Source organism: Triturus cristatus, chromosome 8 (genome assembly GCF_964204655.1).
Source record: "Triturus cristatus chromosome 8, aTriCri1.1, whole genome shotgun sequence".
In the NCBI taxonomy this organism is placed as follows: Eukaryota; Metazoa; Chordata; class Amphibia; order Caudata; family Salamandridae; genus Triturus; species Triturus cristatus.
The window spans coordinates 201,276,802-201,297,435 of record NC_140591.1 but is presented as its reverse complement, the minus strand read 5'-3'; positions in this window follow the sequence as shown (position 1 = coordinate 201,297,435).

The window sequence follows — 20,634 nt, the reverse complement described above, 5'->3', positions numbered from 1 at the left end:
CATTGCCTTCCTGTTTCCCACTCTGTTGAAAGCTCTTCCACAGATGCTATGTTGTTGTGCTCATTTATGAATTTAAGAAAACATTCATAGCTTGGCTATTCTAAGCTTCATTTTTCATTGTCAGCTAATTACTTAGCACTGGGACCTCCCCCTCCCCCCCGGCACCCTCACACCCTCCCCCGGTTGGCCATGCATTTTCTTTTGATAAATTATTAGAACATCGGAATGTTGGAAGCTCCATTGAAAGCAAAGGAGTGCTCCGGGCTTCTAATGGCTGGTAGAAGGTTGGAGCTCCAGTATTCCAATGTTTGTTCACAGCTTTTTACTTTTGCTGTGAACGAAAGGCATCATGGAGCCCGAAGGTATTCCAAATTCCTCGGGCTCCGCGAGGCCTTTGTTTTACAAATTAAAACAGGGTCCGAAGGTCCTAATACCATTAGAGCCCTCTTTAGCTGACTCCACTGGCCATTAAAGGCCCACTCCCTTGTTAAAGGCCCTCGACGAACACTGGATCGGGCCTTCAATGCCAGGTAGAGCCTGCTACAGTGGGCTCTATGGCTATATTATAGAATAGAATAGAATGCCATTGTCACATGCACTTGGGTTCTCAGGGCAGGGTTACAGGCACAATAACCATGCAGGGGACATTCCAGTCCAACTGAATAAATGACCAACTTCATATATATCTTAATGTTTGATTAACTGACTGCATGTGATTGATTGAATGCATGTATGAATGGATGCATGAATGAGTGTATGGATTGAAGAATGGGACATGAGTACATTGACTAATTGCTAGATGGATGAATGGTTGAGTGTATGCCTGGATGCATAAAAAAGTGACAAATGCCACCACTGAATGAGTAGAATTCGCTCAAATCCTGGTTGCTGGAGACTGGCAGGGTCACGTTGGTGGCAGGAGGTTGTTCTCTACCCCCACCACTACCACTCTCTCACTCATCCATCCATATGCCCGCGGGTCCCCCCATTTATTCTTTCAAGAACCCATTCGCCCACCTAGTCACCCATTCATGCACTCACTTGTCTTTCCATTCATACATACATTGACTAATTGTAACGTTTACTTATCCATTCAAACACACACAAACTTTGAGAGAATAAGCACTTCCATTTATTACAAAGCTTTACCAATTAATTTTGCCAATGTTTGCTTTACTTAACCTATCATTCTTTTTTTATCTCAGGTTGTCCTAGACTGTTTTTCAGCGGTCCTTCCTTTTTTGGTGACGGTAGACGTAGATTCGAAACCCTTGTCTTTACCCTGTCATTTTTATTTTAAATGAATTGCTTTTAAGACATCCTATTTTTTTGGGACGGTTAACAATATGAGCTGCAATGATTTAGGTATTTTAAGGAAGATGCATATATTTCTTATTTGTCTTGTCTTGCTCTGCGGCATTAGAACCCAAACAAGGTATTGTAAAGTGCCAGCACATTGATAATCAGCCCCGAGTGATAATAATGGGCGGAAATGCAGCTAATTTACATTATTTTGATTTATTATGCACAGACTGATTAAAAGGTCCAACCCTTAGGAATTTGCAAACACTTCTGAAATTAATTGATTTCCCGTTAGGCAAGGTGCCCAGAAAACGCTATTGCTAAAAAATGGCCCTTAATGTACACAACATAATAATAAGACACTGAAAAAGATCATGCGCTCACAGCCTTTTATTATGGGCCTAGTGCACCCCACACACAGGGCCACTGGAATTAGATGGAAATTGTGATTCCCATTATGAGGCAGATTTACAAACCTGTTACACAACTCAGTGCAGCCCCCAAAGTGGTTACTCTGAGTGGCACCGCGTGGCAAGGAGAGACCGGGTGAGCATCATATCTACAGGGATGTGGCACTTCTCCCATCTCCCTAGCGCGGAGCACAATGAGGCTGCCGAGCGCCACACACACACCTTTGCACCATAGTGCAAGGGTGTCTGCATGAGTCTAACATAAGTTTTGTATTGGAAGAGTACCCTCCCAGTACAGAATACTATGGCCCTAATTTCGAACTTGGTGGTGCAGCGCCGGGTCTGCCCCGCCACCACACTGCCAAACCTGTATGCAAACCACCCACCATATTACAAGTTTTAAAGTCACTGACGGGCGGTTCTTTTGGCGTTCCCATGGCGGCACCTATGTAATAGGCACCAGATAGTACCTGCGCGGCATGGACTGGTGCAGTTCATGCCCTGCAGGTACTAGGGTGCATGTACACGGAGGCACATGTTGTGCCCCCTACGTGCACCACATGGCCCTGAGGCAACAGGGGGGCCTGTAGAGTCCCCCGTGTTCGTCTCTGCCACAGTTTTTTTGGCAAGCTCACGACCATGAAAGCCATGTCAAAGAGGAAACTTGTAAAATACTCGGATGGACCGCGGGGGTCCCGACAAGCATATTGCGGCCTCAGGATGGCAGCGCCACCGCCAGGGAATGGCATTTCCCTGCCAGCTGCGGCGGGCAATGGTGGTCCGGCTGTCCTAATGGTAAAAGGGCAGTTGGAAGACCATCACCTCTGCGCCCCTGCAAGTCTAGCAGTCTGTGGACAGCCAAACTCGTAATGGAGCCCTAAGCCTAGAGAAGCTGTAAATCTGGTCCTACTTTGTATGTGTGCTGTACAGGTCAGTACAGATGGAAAGTCAGAAAAGAAAGGAGAAATAAAAGTATTTCTCCTTTTTTACGCCTGCTTCAACATGGTGGTATTTTTTGGTTCAAGACCCTGTCTATTATTGTTAGTAGATAGGGTTTTGTGTCAAAAAGCATGGTTGATTGATTGGGGACTCCCAAGTACCACCCATGCAACACCCCTCTGATAAGTTTGTGCGCTGGCAAGTACATCCAACAAAAAACGTTTGTGCAGGTTCACTTTTGCAACATAGACCCAGTGCAAAAGGTCTGTAAATCTGGACTAACTGGCAGGGTTGATTATATTATGCGGCAAAAAAAGGTGACTCATGCAGCATAATGCGTCACATCCTGTGGCAGTATAATTCACATCTTCTCATTTTAACACACATTATTACTGTAAAGGGTTAAGCTCGTTGGTACCCGTTTATGAAATGAAATGAAAGAAACATTTTTATAGCGCATGGCTACCCAGAGTCATCCCAGTGCTGAGCAGAATTAGGAAAAGGAAGCAGAAACTAAGGGAAGAGTGTTGTCTTCAGTTGTTTTCGAAAGACGAGATGGCTAGGTTCCCCTGCGAAGGTGCAGAGGTAGAGAATTCCAAAGTTTGGCAGCGTTGTAAAAAAAAAGCCGGCCTCCACTTCTGTCCTTCTTGATCCTAGGGACTTCAACCAAATAGAGCTCATACGAGCGAAGTTTCCTATTGGCCTTGTAGGGGCGGATCATGGCTGAGTTTATCGGTGGCCCATTCCCTTGAAGGGATTTATGGACAACGCAAAGGGCCTTAAAGCTAATTCTTTCCTGCACTGGAAGCCAATGAAGAGAGTGTAGGGCAGATTTTGCAGAATGGCGATTGGACACTCCCATAAGCAGTCTGGCTGCACAGTTTTGCACAATCTGGAGATTCATGACTACTGCAATTGGGACACCCAGATATACAGCGTTGCCATAGTCGATCCTGGAGAGTATAAGCGATTGGACTAGTAATTTTTTTGCTTGAAAGGGGAGGAGAGGAAGCACTGTGCGGGCCATTCTGAGCAGGCCATAACAAGTGGCTGCCGTCTTCCTGGCCTGCACCTTAAAGGTCAAGTTCTGATCTAACCAGATGCCCAGACTCTTTATCTCGGTCTTAGGGACCGGTGCTGGGCCCATGCACACTGGCCACATGGTGCTGGATTTAAAACTTAAAGCATTGCCCAGGATCATGAGCTCAGTTTTCTCACCGTTAAGCTTACGGTGAGACCTACCCATCCACTTAGAAACTTCTTCAAGACATGAGTGGAGGCTGTTAGACCTCTTATCTGCATGGTTCAAAGCTACGACCAATTGAGTATCGTCGGCGTAGCTCACCATGCGGATTCCGAAGGGGACTACAATATCCACCAACGGGGCCATATAGACATTGAAAAGAGTCTGGCTCAACGATGAGCCCTGAGGGACTCCACACTGTAAAGGAATGGGATTTGAGACAATTTCGTCCTCGAATACCTGAAAGAATCTTCCCTCCAGAAAGGAACGCAGCCATTGAAGCGCAGTACCAGTTACTCCTACGTTCCTGAGTTGGTGAACCAGAATACGATGGTTCACCGTGTCAAATGCTGCGCTCAGGTCGAGGAGTATAATGGCTGAGGACCCTCCTGAATCTAGAATCTTTCTACCTTCTTCCGTCACGGCTAAGAGAGCAGTTTTAGTGCTTTGTCGCGGGCGGAATCCTGTTTGGGAGGGATGGAGCAAGTTGTGGGATTCCAGAAAGCTAGAGAGAGTGTGGTTTACATATTTCTCTGCGATCTTGCTGATTCCTGGAAGAAGGGAACTGGGGCGATAATTGCCCAGGTCTGCAGGATCCAGATTGGGTTTCTTTAGCAGTGTTTTCACCATAGCCCTTTTCCAATTAGTAGGAACAATACCTGTAGAAAGTGAAACATTAATCAGGTTAGTAATAGTAGTGGCAATTATTGGTGCTACCAATTTCAGGATGTTTGGAGGTGCTGGATCCCTGGGTGACTCATTTTTAACCGAGGCCAGCAAAGTTAAAAATGATTCCTGGGGTAGGGGTGCAAAGGCCTCCAATGAGTGTTCATTTACGTGTGGACCCAGACCCGCGCCCTCGCTAGAGATATCGCACTCCTCGTCAATCTGAGGTAGGGATTTGACACTATTCTGTACTTTAGTGGTGAAGTACTCAGCTCGTTCCCAACAACGCTGACCAGAGGTGTCTGATGCGACTGGCGAGGCAGGGGCTTTAAGTAGTTTTTTTTATAATAAGTAAAGTTTCTCTGGGAGAGTTGGCGGCAGACAAGATCTTTTCCTCGTAATAGGAGCCCTGGGCTTTATCACCTGAATAGAGCAATCAACAGCTCAAAAGAGGCCACTAAACAGCACCACTCATGGTGTTTTCTTTTTTAAATAACATTTGATTCCTTTGAGCTGGACACCGTTTCTTCTATTCAAATATTTTTTACTTTTTTGTAAATTTTATGCCAGATATACAAAACAGTATTTAACTCCCTATTTTAAGGCATGGGCTACCTTTGATTTCAAATTAGCATATTTTAAAATTTTACGGCTAGAAAGTGATGATTTGATTTCTTGAGTAAGCACGGTTTTACAAGCTGCGGTACGCTTACGTGCTTCCATGAACGAACCCTAATGTGCCACAAATTTTGTAACACTGCCTAGTGAAATGCACCTTTTATCTTTGCTCTTATAATAGTCATTAATATTGCCCGTAACTAAATATTCTGATAAAGCTGCTAGTATTGGTAGAATTGAAAATGGGGTTTTAGTTAAATTATATCTGTACCTTGATGCCCATCATTGTCTGATTTATTGCACGCTATCGCACTTTATCTGTAACATACTGCTGACTTTGCACATTGGTCTAAACCTCATACTTTGTTATTTATGCTGCTAGATTCTGCAGGTTCGTCCAACCTTTTTACTGTGATTTTACTACTGTAACCTTGTATTTGCATTGGATGATATTGTATATTTATACGTTTTAAAACTTGTATTGTATTTGCCATTGGTAGTGATGAATTGTGCTTTTATGGATATTTTTATCCGAATAAAGATTATTTGACTTGACTTGACTTGACTATTCAAATCTACATATTATGCAGCTCATTATGGAGTATGTGGAAATGTGTTAAATTCATAATTATGCGGAAAATGCCGCTTATAATGCTAGAGGCCCTGAACTCACAACATCCTAACTTCATGATATGCTGGGAGCTCTAAGGGATAACTTCTATTATCAATTTGAATACGGCGTATAAAGGATGCAGTTTGCGGAAATGTGGGGTTAATGTTCATTGCTACATCAAGGCGTGGTGGAGGAGAGGAGCGTATGTAGTGGAGTGGTAGAGCTCTAAAACGCAGCCAGGAGAGGAAATTTGTCAAGAAGAGTCGTAGGGTTAATAGGACAGAGGTATCTTCAAAAAGGTGCTTTTTACTACTTTGCCGATGAGATGCAGACAATTTCAATAACAGAATTCAAATAAAGTAGAAGGCACACAAACCCTAGAGGCAACCACAGTTTAATAGCAAATATTTAACCGGCTACTAAGCAGTAAATAGTATTAGCAGCTAAAATGTGACAAGTAAACCTGTGCAACTGGCCTTCTACTGTGCAGCAACACATGACCGCATTTTTAGTAACTTTTGATCCGTTGAAGATGACTTTTTGTTGAACTCTGCAGTTTCTGCAGCCGATGACGGATTATGTGGCAAATGTGGCAAATGTGACAAAGCCATCATGCGTAAAACGCTGCTGCTGCAGAATCGCATAATTCCAGTGGCCCTGACTATGATCCAGTTCTGTCTGTTCATGTGATAAAATGGGAAAACTGGTTGGGAGATAATAAATGCAGTCACCGGTGCCCCAAAATTGGGTGTCGTTTCTTTAAGTTCCTTCTAATTATATTAGTGTGATTCTTCTTCTGCGATAACTCCAGAATTGGGACTAGGCAGGACAGCGGCAGCACATGTTGCCAGTGCTCCCCTTTGCATGATAGTCGCTTGCACTGCTGCTTCCCAATCTGTATCAGTGTTGCATTCATTAAACCGGACAAGTCTTTTCACTTAAGAATGGACAAAAGGTTGCCATTGTCAATGTTTTTTTACTTAATATAGTGCCATAAGCAGGGAATTATGCAATGCTGCAGGGTATTCCACATAACTACAGATTTGCCACATATGACACATAAGTCCCTGCAAAATTTGCAGAGTAAAAAAATATATATTTCCAGGTTAAACCGATCAAAAGTTACAAAAAACAAAGTGACACGTGTCGTTGAGCAATGGCAGGCCCTTCGCACTAATCAACTTTCAATTGCCTATTGATGTATTTTGGTGTTAAACTGGTACTAACGAGGTGTAACCTTTGCCATGACAGTGTTAAAGTATAAAAATGTTAAAATAATGCAGTAATACTATCACAAAATGGGTTGCATTACGCGGCGTAATTTGACTTTTCTTGCCACATAATTTAGTCAATCATGCAGCGTAATTTGGTTTTCCCCCTGGCCGCATAATTCCAGTGGCCCGGGCCTCAATTTAGAAATAGCGACACAGCAGAAATAAAATAAACCACTATTAAGATAGACATCTGGATTGGATGGATATTTTCACTTCCTTTTCTTGATATGGCAAAATCCTTCATACTGTTTCTGCCATAAAATAGTTTTCATTGCTAAATCGTGGGAGCTTGTGGTCTCCATATAGTGAGGGTGTCTCAGGTACCCCTTCTGTTTACACTTGCACAGTCACAACACTCACCCCCTGTGCCCTCACTCTTGACCCCAGGCATTGGTAGTAGCCCTAGGCATGTGCATTATACTCGAAAGCTGCACAATTAGGCTTTGTTTGCGAGGCTGCAGTCCCGTGTTATTTTTTTCATTAAGTAAAAGAACAAAGGATTGTTTTCTACATGTGAATTGGCTTTGGATGGGCCATGGAGCTATTTTTGGAAGGCCTGGCCCACCTGGCCTGGAAAGGTTTCAGGAGAAAAGGTGGGACTCCTGGGAGAAATGTCTGAAGCAACAGGCGAGGCAGTCACAAAACTAGGAGGCACCCGGGACATGGTGGCACAGGTGGGGGAGAAGGAGTTGCAGGCACTTGAAAACGGGGGACAAGCGACTGCGGTTGTACTGGAAAAATGAGTGAAAGTGAGGAAGGGAATAATGAGACCTGGACGAGCCAACCGCAGGGTGGTCGGGGCAGAAGGACTCCAGCGAAGGGGAGGTGAAAGGCAAAGAGAAAGGGGAATGGACAGTGAGACTGCAGTTTGTGGGCATTGCGCCCCCTTTGGGCAGGCACGTGCCATGGAGCGCAAAAGAGATGATTTTGCCCAGTGCAAACAGGGACATATGTGAGCTACTATACAGGGAGACACATAGCAAGGAGTGGTAAAACGAAGGGGAGAGTGATCTGGCCAAACGACCCAGGACCCATTAATATTGAGACAAAGAGACAGCAGTCACTTGTTGCACCAGAAAAATGTGCAAGAATCACCCAAAAAGTATCTTACCTATGGACTTAATCATGATAGCGGAGATGAGCGTTGTTTGATTGGCATGGCTTTATTAGGATGAAGAGTTCAGGGCGTGGAGGGGTTTGGACCTAGAGAAAGTTTGGGAAGGAATCAACAATGAGCTCTGGCTCGACCAAGCCGACTCTGGAGGTGCACACTGCTAGGGGTCTGCAACTGTCACATTTCCCCTTTCATGTGAGACTCATGCTGGGGATGGCAGGGTGGAGGCCCACAACCAAACAACCAGTGGGGGTGCATGCTAGACCTACAAGAAAGGAGTGTGTTACAGGTCACTTTTGAGTTTCAGGAATGAATGTTCCAGCTGCAGGGGGAAGCACCCACTGGTGCAATGTTTCCTTGGTCCAAGGTAGTATGTTGGGGTGAAAGGAAGAGAGGTTCTGATAGGGATTGAGGGAAAGGGCAAATACTCCAATTAAAATGGAGATAATGACGATATGTACTCGAACAGAGCAGCCACAATGGAGAAGCCATAACATCATTATGGGAGAGTTTCTCAGATGTTTTCTGAATTCAATATCAAGAAACGTTGGACTGATAATATAAATTCAATTAAAGAAATAGAAAAGGTGGTGCGTCTTAAGCTACAAAAAGAGTTGCAGTCTGGCAGGATGCTTCCCCATCATTTGGCATGTTCAATATCTTGCTCTGAACTTCCAGCCTGAATAATGTGGCTTTCAACCGTCCTTGTCATCTGCCAACAGCAGCTCCTGCTAGCTGATGAAACTCTGTCGATACGATATCAATCGCACAATCTATCATTTCTGAAGAAGTTCCTCCCCTTCCTGAAGTGTCCTCTTTTCTTCTCCTCTTACATCTTCCGACAAGAGATCTATGTATGCAGAGATCTCTGACCACATTCGTCTGTCATAACTATCAAGAATAGCTAGTGAATTGGTGACACGGACAGTAGCTGCTGACGTTGTTAATAAACATTTTCCAGAGTTGACTAAGTGCCGGCCTTCTCTATCTGGTGGGCAGGAGATGGACGTGGATGGCTTTCCAGACTGACGTTGAGCTGCTTGCATCACCACAGAATCCGGTTTTGGATGACCAACCAGACATGCTGCTGAGTTTTTGGTGATTTCTATATTTTATCTAACCGTGGTGAAACAGCAAAGACTTCAGAATGCTTCATTATCTTGCCACCTTCTTCCCAAATGCAGTCTACTATATGGATTGCCTTGTCTGATTTTTTAGCACATACCTAAGTCTTAAAAACAATCTGACTGCTTGATAGTCAATGGCAATTGAAACCTTTTTGCGACTATTTCCATCAGATTATGGAACCCTCTGATGTCGTCAGGTGGAACAGCAGTTGTGGTGCAGGCGGAGATGGCACTGGAATTTGATAATCGTCCCATTCATTGGGTGTTGATTGGTTATCAGAGATTTACCATTCTTTTCTATCCTCATGTTCGGAGACAGCCTCATCCGTGGGAGACACTGCAATATTCAAAGTTGGAGTCCTCTTAACGGGGTCTGTAATTGAAAGGATTGTGGCAGATGCATAGGCTGTGATGGAGATGGAGCCTTCGTTGCTTCCATAAACCTTCTGTAGTAATCTTGTAGCATGACTTGGAGGTTTTGCACTAAAGTCACTGGTACTTGAACCATGCCTTCCTGAAGTTGAGGATGACTAAAATGCTGAAACTGGTCCACAAATTGCTCAAATTTCTCTAAATATTGCTGGGGTCCTGAGGAATAGTAATCTTCATAGTATTCTTCATCATCTTCTTCTTGGTATTTGACATTCAGTTCGAAAGGACTATGGGCAGTTCCAAATGGTCCTTCATCATCTGAATCCTCTTCATCAAGCAAGTGACTTGGCAGAAGAGGAGAAACTTTGCTTGGAGAGGTGTGATTTGGCCTTAAAATGTTTGTTTGTATCTTTTACTTCATCAACATTATTGTTGATGATTCTACTGTTATTTTCATCATCGGCGGGGACTTTTTCTTTGCCACTGAGAGCACCATCGATGACTTTTTCATCGATAATTTTACCATCATCGACAGTGTCTTCGCCAACAGCGCCTTCATCGACAGTGCCTGCGTCAACGGAATGTTCGTTGACTGCATCTTCGTCGACTGTGTCTTTGTCTACTGTGTCTTAGTCGACTGTGCCATCGTTGAAGGTGGCGTCGTCATCGTTGTCATTAATGGTGTCATCATCATCGGGTAGTAGTCAATGTTGCTGATGTCTGTGTTGATGTCGATGTCCTTGATGGTGTCATCATCGCCAACGAAGTAGTCGACGTTGCCTTGTGTAGGTGTTGATGTTGATTCCGTCATCATTTGATTGTCGATGATGTTGTCGTCGCCGTCGATTACAATTTTAAGGCTGATTTAGCAGCTATCATTGATGGCTCTGAGGAGGAATTTTTTTCCAATGCAATGCCAAACTAGAGGAGGGTGCAGTGGGCTCAGAGCTTACTTTTTCTGAGGAAACTCTTTTCTTTTTCTGCCTGTAAGAGTGCTCTTCTGATGTCCTCTACTCTCTTAAATACTCATGGTGAATCTTTTTCAGTGCCTTTTTTGGTGGCACCGAAGATCTCTGATCACGAGATCTTTCTCTTTTCCGTGACCTCACCTCAGTTTTTGAGGAATCCTCACTATCCTCTTCAGAAATCAAAGCCTTCTCAGATTTACATTTTTGGAGCCATATAAGAAGCCTCCCCTCTTTATCTTTATCTTTAAGAGTCTTAGAGGAAAAAATACAGCAACTCTTACAATCTTTTGCCTGGGAGAAGGATATAGACAATAAATACACTGCTTGTTGGGTCTTCGGAATAAAGTCTCAATTTCTACAAGTTCCAAATGGTCTGAAAAGTCATTTCTTTGTTGTCTCTGACATTGTGAGAAGTGAGAGGTTGATAGGTGCTGATTTGAACAGTCTTTCCTGATGAAAAAAACCTTTCTAATGAGACAAAACTGCTGATGAACTGAGCAGAGCTCAGGGAGGCTCCCTTCCCATGATATGCGGGAGAGAATGATGCGTCTGTGGGGAATGTTCTAGAGGGTGCTGTCACCTGATTAGAACAAGCTGGCGCACAAAGTTTTAGCATTTTAGATTGAACGACTTGAAAATATTCAGTAGCGGGATGAGGTACTTCTTGAAGGAGGCTGGAGAGATGATTGAGCCTTGAGGTATGCTAGCATCAATGTTGACAGGAGGCCTTGTAATAGGTGGATGTAAGGTGCTCATAGATATAAAACAGAGACAGAAGGGTTTGCAGTCAGGGATGGCTCATTTGATTCTAGGTTCCTGTAGTCTGAGTAGGAGAGAGTGATAGTGGACTGTGGACAAAATAGCAGCAAAGTCAAAGGGAAGAGTTACGTTAGCTCCAGTTTTCTTAAAAAAGGCGGTTGGATCAGCTGGGTCAAGCTTTTTCATCTTGATGACCATTTGTGACGATAGAGGCTAAGGCGTGAGGTTACAGAGTTGTTACGGAAAGTTGTTCTGGGGTGGTGACAGTTGATGAGAGTCCAATGTTCTTGAAGATTTGAATAAGATATAGGTCAGATGTTGACCATACCAGCATATTTTCTTTTAACATTTCTTTGAATTAGGAGAGCAATAATTGATACAACGAGTGCAGGGTCAGAAATCCACCTTGAATATTGTCATCATAGAATTGTTCTGAATGACCTTGATGCTGGCTGTCTTGCTCCCGAGGTGCTGTAGCAGCATCTTTGCTTTTTGAAACATGGTGATGTGTAGGTTTGTTCTAGAATTGGGAAGGTATTTGTAACAGTGCTCTTTTGGCTGTGAAATTCCATGAAGATCCTATGAAGTTCCTTGAGAGAAATTTATGTGCACAAAATCTTTTCCGAGAAATGTTACATTTATGCCTTCCTGATGCAAATTTTTCAGGTCCTTTTGAGTCATTGGAGTCACGTTTTGTCATGTTTTTTTTCTAGAATTCTTCCTTTGGTTTCCAAGCACAGTGATTTCTATCTTCATCTGCTTTATCAGTTCATTAAGCAAAGGTTCTAAGGTCAGTGGCTGGGATTCTGTGACATCTTGGAGAGAAGGTTTCAGTCAAATACTTTAGAAAGGAAATTTTACAACTGCTTCTCGGTCTTAGAACAGTGCAAATTTAGCTCCACCCTTACACATCACAACTACGCAGTATATACATTCACTCAGCACCATATATTTTGTGTGTTCTAATGTTGTTGAAGTATAGTGTGCACTTGAATGTAAAATTGAAGTGCATACACTGTAAAAACTAGAGCTTCATAAACGTGTGCATATTAATGTTTAGCTCCATCATGAAGAAATGTCATTTTATACGTTTTTACACGTTTCAAGATTATATTGCACACAAATGAAGAAGTGCATCACATTTGTAATAGTGATTTTAGTATTCATCTAAAATATTTTTTGAAATAGCATGTGCACCTATATTCATGCAACTAAAGTGCACTCTGAAGCTTGTTTAACTTGACTATAGTAGGCCTGAATCTTGAAATGTATTTTTCTGCTTGCCTTGCATGTTCTCTCCTCTTCAGGCGTAGTCCCAAGGCTTCATTAGTTACAGAATGGAGTATTATGTATTAGAGATAGAGAGGCCAGAGAAGAAAGTCTTGGTAGGAAGTGTGTAGCAGTTAACGTTGTGAAGAAGCTGTTTATTCAATTTGCATCTGCAACTCCTGAGGTGCTCAAGGACATGGGAGAACCTAGGTTTTGTGAGATGGGGGGAAACTCCAATGATGCAAAAATAATGAAAGGTTCACCACCATTGGTCCCAGAAAAGGTGGCGTGACGATTAGATCATGAGACTGTATCTGTATGCTTTAAGTCATGTATATGCTGTTAGGCCAGATCTTTTTGGACTTTGAGAAGTACAGACCTCTCTGCTTGCCCCGTGGCTTGAGAGTTTATGGCTATTTGCAAAACACTGGTTTCCTTTAGAGGTTTTCTACTGAAATTCTTGCAATGCTGACACCTTCCTGAATTCTTAAATTCCTCGCTGCCCATCTTTAATGACCTATCCATAGGCAGATTCAAATTAAGGTTAAACTACTTATTATTATTCATGTTCAGGGAGGCGGAGCGGAGCTTCTCAGAAGAGCATTGATTTCTATTCTTTTGTATTTGGACTATTCTGACTGCCATCTTTTGCTTTAAAGGCCAAATCCATATCAGATGCCTTAATATACTTGTTAAAATGGTTCATGTGCACAATATTTTTGTGTTTTGCTTACTTGGTAGCTTGATACTTATTGTTTAATAAATCCACCTTAACATTGATTAATAAATCCTGGTCCTTATTTTGGGACCAAATGGGTTACACTGTTATATTTGTGATTTGTTGAATGCTAGCTTCCTTCCCCTCTCAATCCACCACAAAGGTCTATTGAATCCAAATTGTAACCCCAGCCAACGCGCCATCAGTCTGAGGTGGCCGTGTAGTCACTACTGTTGTAGAGGTTGTTCTTGTGAAGGGGGTGAAGATTATGTGATGGTTGTTGCACTAAATGATCAAGTGATTTCGTGTTACTGTTATGAGTCCGGTTAGAGAGAATATTGTGTCCAAGGTGTGGTCAGTGGTAGGTGTAGGTCCAAAGACAAGTTGAGAGAAGTGATCACCTCCATGTTTGTGTGAGGGATTCCATTTAATGAGGTGTTGATTGTGGAACCCAATGTTCAGGAAAGTTGGGGTGCAGATTCTTCCATGTTCCTGTGGGTGTCTTGGGTGAAGATTTAGGGGCATATTTATGAAGGTTTTGCATTGATCTTGCGCCGCATAAGGGTGCTTAAGGGCAACGCAAAAAACTAAGTCGGATTTATCAAGCCATGCAAGGCCATCTTGCATGGCCCTGCATGGCTTGAGAAATCCAAAGTAACGCAATGCAGCGCAAATTGCTGCTATACTTTACTCTGCCCCAGGGAGGCGTTCCATGGGTGGAGTGTGGGTGTTCCCATGCACCCTGGGAATGTGTCAAACAGCTACGCTACGCCCCCAGTGGAGTCATAACGAGGAGAAATATGCCTATTTCTCATTTTTCCTCTTTTTATCTGTGCTGCATTCTGTAGCACAGATAGAGGGAAAGGCCTCAGGAGACAATTCTGCTTACAACGCAGGCACTCTTGCACCATGGTGCAAGGGTACCTGTATTGGTGCTAAGCAGCACATTGTGCACCTGCACTGGTGAAATGACAGGAATGCGCAGTATACTGTTAAGTACGATGCATTCCTGCCCTTTCCCTAACACACTGCTGCTGCACTGCGTGTTTTCTTAATAAACATGCCCCATTCCCCATAATATCTGAGTGACGAGTGAGGGCCCTACTAGGGACTGAGGACATGACCTTGTTTATGCATCATCTGGTGAAAGGGAAACGGCTCTGATTGTTCGATGATGAGAGGTAGAAAAGGGGCAGGTAGTTAATATGAATGAAATCCTTCGGGAGAGAGGAAAAGGTGGAGATGGCAGGTTGAAGGACATTTGGATGATGGAGAGAAGGTAGATTGATAGATGTTGGGGATGAAAGGTTTGTCTTCCTCTCCCAAGAGGTGTTTTACCTGGGTTAGATAGCACCATTGTGACAGGTATGGGGACTGGTTAGTGAGGCAGGAGAGTTTAAAGGTTTCAGAAGGGCTGATTTGAGGAAGGGAAAGGAGAGGATTGGGCTATGGGTTGATGTGGAGGACGGGTGGTGGTAGAGACAGAGCAGCACACCTGCATTATTTGTTTCTGGTAATTATGAGAGGGTGTATGTGTGTTGGGGGAGGAGCTGAGCATGCTCACTCAGTGGTGCCCCTTATTCTGCTACAGCTGCACCCTCACCCCTTTTTAAATATGTGCCATATGGTAACCTCTCTTTGGTTGGTACAGGAAGCTTCATATTCATATAGGTATGTGCAAACCACTGCTGTGCACTCATTCTAGAATGAATGAATGAATGAAATAATTTGTATTGCACAACAGTTAACCAAAAGAGGGTGTCCTGGCATTTAATGCTGCAGGAAACTTGGAAATATAAGGTCCATATTTTACAGCCCAAGTCAGTGTCATGGCACCGAGTAAGTATTCTATCACGAAGCAGTAACAATCCACTTCCCTCCAATCACTTGGTGACTTTATCGGTGCTCCACTGTCTCCCGGTCAGGTTTGCCTTATGCAAGATACTATATACAAATATACATACACACCAGTCAACCGTTACCCATCACGCCCTACTTTTAGTCATGCTCAGGACCATTCCACAGAAAAATGGAATGATACTTAGAAGTTCTTGGTTTTAAAAAACAGAGACAAAACTACTTTTCGCAGGAGCGATGTCCTATCCTCAAATGAAAAGCGATGTTGTGCTCAACACCACGGTATCACGGTTGTCCTTTAATGTTTGTAACCCATATTCATTGGAAAAAATGAATGCACATTCACATACACTACGCATACATGAGCACACACAACATATGTATGTGCACATGTGTACTCACAGACACCCATACAAACACAGACAAGTACACACACACACACAGCGTGGTTTATACATGCACACACACACAGGTACACCCCTGCGCGAATACACACACACACACAGCATGGTTTATACATGCACACACACGCGCACACACGCACACACACACCATGGTTTATACATACACACACACAAACACACACCATGGTTTATACATGCTGCACACACGCGCACACACACACGCACAGACAGACACACACAGCGTGGTTCATACATGCACACAAACACACACACACACACACAGTAGCTGCAGTGTTATTCCCCAGCAAAATAAAATATGACTGGTTTGCATTCAGCTATTTTGCAGTGGGAAGAAGCTGGCATGGATGTGGGCCCACAAGCATAACAACTTTCCTCTGTATTTGTCTCTTCCAGCCAGATCAGCGCATTCAGCTGGCAGCTTCAGATGCAGCTCTGGCTCTCCTTGAGGTTCAGGACTTGTAAATTTCCATTCTCCTCGCCCCGCGATAAGAGGGTTTAAAGTCAGGGGCATGGACTGTTTCATTGTGCTCAGTGTAGACCAAACAGGCCCCTCTGGCATCCCCAGTATTCAGAATATGTTCAGTTTATTATTTAGACTGCTGCTGCTCTGCAATGCTGATACCGTGAAGAGATGGGAAGGCAAGGATAAATGACAAACGCAAACAAAAGGGCAGAGGCGAACATCACTAACAACTTATTAGTCTCAAGCTAGGCATGCTGGTCTAGCACGAGACACCATTCTACATTTTCAAAACACGCGTCGCCTGCATACTGAATCTGTGCAAAATAGGTAACAAGCACTGGCTAAGCAAATAGGTCTTGCCTTTTGACTTTGCCAATGGTTTTTGCCAATGTTCTTACGCATCAGCAAAAAGAGAAAAAAAGTGAATACCTCAGCATCAGCAGAAACACCCCATGATATGTATGCATGCATGTGTCTTCACTCATGCACAAGCATGTGTTGCAACACTATTGTGGTCCTGCTGACGTATATGCACACGAATCATCACACATACACATGTATGTGTCACAACACTACTCGTTTGCCTCATGCTGGAGTATATTTGTGTCTGTGTGTCGCCGTGCATGCACACCAATACCTTGTGATACAGTGCCCATTTTGTTTAAATTCACCGTTCTAAGAAGGCGGATGCCAATCTCAGAGCGGTAAATCAACAAAATATGAGTAAAAGAGCATGAAAAAGAATGTCTCAGCAGCAAACTGCAGTTGCTAGTCCCTGCTAAAAAGGTTTAAAAAAGTTAAAAAAATATGCACAGAGGAGTGGCAGGGAAGAAATAGGGGAGAGGGGAGGATGGGGGGGAAGGAAGTCGCCGCCACCCAGTAGCAGGAGCAGCAGTGTGGCTGATGCTTGGAAAGTGTAACCGAGTAGCAGAGAGAGTTCAAAATTAAGCAAGAAGCTGGATGGGGAGAGGCAGGGGGATCAATCGATTAGCTGAGGGAGGAGGGGGTTCAAAAAAAGGAGGAAGATTGTAAGGGGAACACTGCACACGAGGGCGAGAGCAACAAGGCACACGTTAAAATAAATGAAAAAAGTAGTTTCCTGAATGCACATAGTCTAAGGACAGAAGTCATACAATCAGAACATAGGGCCTTAATTAGGGTTTGGCGATATGAGTACACAATCACAAACGTGATGGATATAATTTCTGCCTTACTGCAAGTCTAAATAAATCAGTCTCATAGAAAAGAAGAAATGAGCCAGAGGAAGGCCAAACACAGACCATGGCGGAGAACCATTGAATAAGAAGCAGGGAAATGAGATAGACAAGAAAGTCATCCAATCAAAACCAAGGGTCTGATCCAAAGTCCACTACTTGCAGGCACACAACACTCATTGGAATGAAAGGGCTTCAGCTCCCCAATTATGCTGCAGCTTGCAGGACACACACATTTCTTTAGCTGATGTGTGCTGGGCTGTGCTGCAGATGGGGCCCAAATGATAGCCTCAAAGGTCATCCAGAGACTGAAGTGCATAAAATAGTATGGGAACTGTTATCCTGAGTCAGTGGGGCAGGGCTGTGGCTAAAGAAGAGCAAAACCATCTGCAACCATTTTGTGGGCCTTTCACATTCAAGTAAACACATATAAATTATATGACACACATACCTTAAATCAAAAATACATGCAAGTCAAAGTAATCAGAAGTAAATGTACTCTTTTATGCCATGAAAGCTCAGTTGACTAATGCGATTACTGCAGATGTCTGTGTGTGTATGTCTGACTAGAGAGCCATACAACTGAATCTGGGTAGGTGCTGTGCATTTGTAATGCTATGAGGTCCCAGATAGCACCCGAAAGCACTATAAATATGCACGTCATTATTTTAAAATTGTATTACACACAATATACAATAGGCATCAACATAAAAGCTATTCACAGATAGAGGAGGCACTGTTTATTTATCATTGCTTCTTGAGCTTCATAGTGTCACACGTAATCAGCCCTCTTGCAGAATGCAAATAAAGACATGGGCCCCAATTGGGAACCTAGCGGAGTGCAATTCTCAGGTGGAATTTCGTTCCACACAGTTATAAAAGGTCCATTGTTCATGCACATCCATTGTTCCTGCCCATGGATTTACTGGATGCGGGAACAACAAATTAAAGTGCACCAGCTCGAAAATCCAATGGGTAAAATCACTGTGGGAAAAGCCTGCATTGCATCCTGGACCTCTTCCATGAGCCCTGCTCACACTTCAGACAAGGCATGAAGAGAGCATTGCATGCTCCACCTGTCTCCACCAACCAGCATGTCTATCTCCCTCCTTCAATCTCAACACTCCCCCTCCACATACTTTTACCACAGCCCCTGCATACTTTTACCACCATCTCAGAGCTGGTGATAAATGCGCCCTTTATACCCCCACGGAAAAGGATATACCATACGGAATACCACCTGGTCATCTAGGTATGCACAGTAATTCCCCATTCTGTGGGGCTTAACGTGTAATTGCACGGTACTGGCGGGTTGCTACAGCACCGTTCTGGTAATTAATGATGTGGAGTTTGCACAATGCCAGTACTGTGCAACTTGTAACCAGGGTCTTGGTGGGCTACAAAAGGTGCCTGGGGATAGGCCCAGTTATCTCATTCCACCACATCTACAAATATAGAGCTGGCGTACTTTACCATACTTTAACTTCAACAGCCTGTCTGTATTCCTGATCCCAGGTGATTGCTGCCTTAGGTAAATTGTATTGTGGGTGCTGTAGGTCATGTTACACTTCGTTCATATGGCTTCTTCCTTCCACAGAGGTGGTTGGGGTTGACTGGATTTGTCTCTAGTCTCATACCTTTCTGAAACTCTGAGGTTGCTCATCCTGAGATGAGATCCCTTCATATCTGTACACTCTCTTAGTTCTGTATTCTATGTGGTTCGAACTCTGTAAACACTGACAGCTCCATAGATGGCAGTATCACGTAGGAACATATTAAGAGCATAACTCTGGGCCTGGGGTAATTACCATGTGCACTAATTATCGCCCAAAATCTAAGTAACTTGGAATCATGGCCTTATTCTCCAAATCATCCTTTGTGCTTCTATCATGAAAACAGGCACACAGGAACATGGCTTACAGCATATTAGTCTCAGTTTGGAGTCTCAAAGTTCACCTAGTTTGCCCCGTTTTCTGTCTGTTGTAACCTCATTTTTTTAAAACATCTGTTTATAAAGTTTTTAGTTAAGTTGCATCTGCATACATGTTACATACATAGCATTTGCATAATTTTACAGGAGCTTAACAGTCTTGGTTCTCAACAAATAACTATGATAGCCATGTTTTCTCATGTTCCCACTTGTCCATGTAATGCACTACTACCTGCCTGTTGTAACCTCATAACCACTGATAAATCTCCATCTCTGTCTTTGCCCTGCCTGTGCAATGTAGGGTTTGTGCATGTGTGTATGCGCATTTGTTTGTGTGTGTGTGTTTGTATGTGTGTGTGTGTGGTGTGCAGTGGGTGCTGGGAGACCAATGGGACACATCTATTCAGTTCATTTTTCTGCCATCACCAACTCAGTCCTTTCTCCAGCACTATGATAATATCATAGAGGATTCCTAAATTGATCATTAAAATCATGCCTAAGAAATTGATTATATCCAAAGACCACTGGACTTACTGGTATGTCAAATGCCCTGCCTTCTACAAACTTGAGAAATAGAAGCTAATAGACAGTCAGCAAATCTGTCAGGTGGGACATATTATTGGTGTCCACCACTAAAGCAGAGGGTTGTTTGCCCTATTTAGAGATCACCACCAGCCTGACTTGGAATTTGTGCTGTGAGGGTGGCCGTGTCTGCGGCACTCCCTTCAGAGCACTCTAGGCTTGCTGAGCAGGCACTATTTTTAAAACACCCACTCAGTAAACTTCTTTGTATCGAGCAAATAAACCCTCAAAGCAGGTGTTTTTTTTGTCTCAGTGAAAAACACTGATGATCTGACATGCAGGAAACTTTCTTCCTGAGTGTGGGGGCCATTATATGTTTTCCCGGCTTGTATCTGCCAAACCTTTACTCATGGCAGGTGGGCCACCATATCAAAGGTTTACACCAGCAAAGGCAGCGGGGGCTCCACTGGTACAAGCCTGGCCCTTCTGCTAATTCTAAATTGAGCCTGCCAGAATGCAATTTATCATGCTAAAGAAAACACCAAAAATAGTCTGATAAACAGCAAATCATCATTCTTTACAGAGTAAAACAGGCCAATGCTAGCATATCTGGTTGAGGTCAGGAGAAAGAGAAACAGGGTTGCAACCCTCCACCTTTGTATGTAAAAACAAATATACAGTATACAATTTTGCATTTAGCAAAATACAAATGTGTATGTCCACACTCGCATCAGACTTTAAAGCACCATATAAATGTCAGCAACTCATGTATTAAAAATTGTCTCTTATAGCTGCTAAAATATCTTTCATTTTAAATTCCATTTCTCAGGC